This window comes from Bactrocera latifrons, unplaced genomic scaffold (genome assembly GCF_001853355.1).
Source record: "Bactrocera latifrons isolate USDA-ARS-PBARC rearing strain unplaced genomic scaffold, ASM185335v1 scaffold_201, whole genome shotgun sequence".
Lineage (NCBI taxonomy): Eukaryota > Metazoa > Arthropoda > Insecta > Diptera > Tephritidae > Bactrocera > Bactrocera latifrons.
The window spans coordinates 507095-509878 of record NW_017535531.1 but is presented as its reverse complement, the minus strand read 5'-3'; the positions used below and the strand labels follow the sequence as shown (position 1 = coordinate 509878).

Below are 2784 nucleotides of genomic sequence, written 5' to 3'. Positions count from 1 at the left end.
GCTTATACGTATAATGTAAATACATGTATATAGTCTCTCACGAAGCTTCCTTATCACTTGTTTTTGCTCTCTGTACAAATAAGATGGAGACGTGTACAGAATCACTCACTAAGTATCCTTGTCCCTTAATCCTGTTCTCCGCATTGCGCTCGCTCTCAACATTTTACCCGGTCTCAATTTATTATCAGCTGTCTCTTAGTATTTTCGCGTATTTTCGATATCCTTCTCTCCAAGCTATGCTAGTAGAAATTCACCATTGTCATTCACCATTTTTGTTGATGTTGCACCAACTCGCTGGACCACTACATCGTTCAGTCATCGCCGCGCTGTCAACACAACTGGTACATTCAATGAAAGAATTATCACGGATAATAACAACAAAAAAGTTTCATATATAAAATATTTACCTCTCTCAACTGTCAGTCAATTTGCTGGAGTCACCAGCCGTGTCACTGGTGAGCTAAAGAGTTGCTAATTGCTTCTGACATTTTCGCACTTGCTGTGACATTTTCTACTGACAGCAAATGCTAGCGGCATTTCAACAACAATAACAAATTGATCAAAAATACAACAAATATAACAAAAGCAAATACACACACGCGCATTTAATGTGAGGGCAAAATCGTAGTCGGTAATTTACCGTTAATTAAGTGCTCTCGAAATCACGTTCTTAAGTGTAGGTTAGCTATTGCGCGGAAGTGGAGTTTTGGTACTTCCGACGACATACATATATAAAATAAATAGCAAAACCGGCCAGAAGTAAACTGCTAATTGCAGGCACTTATATTTGAGTGTGTTACTTAATACTTACGCTGGTGTATTTGTGAATTTACTTTTTACGCGCAAAGTTAATTGGCGGCAAACGTTGATGTTGACGTTGACAGCAACGCAGTCATAACTCGGTCAGTCGGTCGTGGCTGCGAAGTCACATGTTACGCATAATTAATGTTAGAAACAAATATGGCAAACAAGCTAACACATACATATATAAATAGAGAAACTAAAAGCGTGTGCGCTCCCACTTGTGTACATATAATATTATTATTGTCTGCCAGTAGCCACAGGGCGTTCAAGTAACGCCACGTGACTGGCAGAAAAGTGAAGCAGCAGCGCCTTTGAGTCTGCGTTTACTGCTCAGCGTGCAAATATATTATTAATTATTGTTATGTTGTGAGCACTGACGTAAGCACGTGTGAATGTATGCCTGCTTTAGCTTTTGTTGTTATTCAATTGGTATTTGTTTTGCAGTTTTAATTGGGAATACATAACGCTTGAGTGTAAAGTGGTTAAAAACGATTCAAAAATTGGCGTTGTATATAAGTATGAAGGACCAACAATAAATAAGCAATTTGGAGAATGTGAAAATTTGTCAATAGACATGTCGTGGGATTAATGCGAGATCCATGTCGTAAATTGTTTGTAAACAAATGAGGAGCAATTAAGTCGAATCGGCATATGCTGTAAAACATCAATTACAATAACTGGAAACAGTGTAGTGGCATTGTGTGTTACATAATATATAATTAGCTAAAATAAAAAAAAAAAATAATAATTAAAATAGTAGAAAATAAAACTATTAGAATTAAATTGAAATCAAATTAATTATGTTAAGAGTAAATTTAAATACGGCGGACTTGAACAGAATAAAATACAAATTAAATTAAAAATATTAAGAAATACAAAAATTATATATTTACATCAAGCTTTATTACAAACTTAGTGTTTGTTGGTTTATTCGTTCAAAGTGCGTGATTCCAACTGAATAGCGCCAGCTTATTACTTTAATATAAAAGTTTATAAACGAGCTAAAACTCTTATAGATGGTGTCGGTGTGTTATAGCATTTTTCGAACTTGCTTTTTATATTTCATGATTAGGAAACAAAAATAATAATTAATCATCGAAAACTGTTTTCTTRTTTTACAAAATATTCTTCATTAAAATCTATACTCTGATTGAGATGTCTTCAAAATATGAGTTCTTAATGCATGAACACGCCTCTTCACGTTTGGAAAAAATATCAGTCTCTTGGCTCATTTTTAACGCAGTTATGAAATCGATTTTGAGAGCTCTAATATTCGATTGCTTTAGTCGATATATCAGAACTCGCATTGTCGTGGTGAAAAGTGATCCGTCTACAGCTGTTAAATTTCCATGTTTTTTGAAAGACAACTGGCAAACAAATGGTTATTATTTTTTTTTTTTTGAAGCGACTGACAAATTGTGTGAGATCCAAAGTGAACYAATATTTTTCCTTTACCTTTAGTCGTCTCAATCTCATGATAGCTCAAATTACAATCTTGCAATATCAGTTGAACATCAATAGATTCCTGAACAAAAACTGATTYTAGACGGCCTTCATGAAATTCGTCTAGGAGTGATTTACGAGCTCGATTGACTTCATCAAACTATCGATAAACACTGGTTCTTTATAGGGCTTCATCGCTAAAAATGAAACCAAGTTCATCGATACTCTGTTGCTGTTTTAATTTACATCGAAAGTTGTAAAAAATAATCGCGCGAAAATATTCAACACTTCATTCCCTTTTTTGGCCGAGATCAATATTTCAAATTAATGTAAATAACACAAATAGCGATCTTATATCAAACCATTCTGACTAACATCAAAAATGTCTGATTTTACGAAAAAGTGTTAATTGTCCGATTGCAGCAATAAGGTTACCAAATCCCAAAATATAAAAGGCATAAGCAAGGTATATATTTCTATTATATGGGGAAAAGAACTGCAAAAATCCCTAAAGGTAAAATTAAAGTTTATATATTA

The 2784-nt window shown here is 33.9% G+C and overlaps 1 long non-coding RNA gene across 1 annotated transcript in view; it reads left to right on the top strand.

Annotated features, from left to right (window-relative positions):
* The first annotated feature begins 334 nt into the window (after window positions 1-334).
* Window positions 335-2784, top strand: part of LOC108968095 — an 8763-nt gene continuing 6313 nt past the window's right edge. The window contains exon 1 of the long non-coding RNA XR_001993308.1: window positions 335-455. This is a non-coding gene — a long non-coding RNA (uncharacterized LOC108968095). The remainder of the gene's footprint in view (window positions 456-2784) is intronic.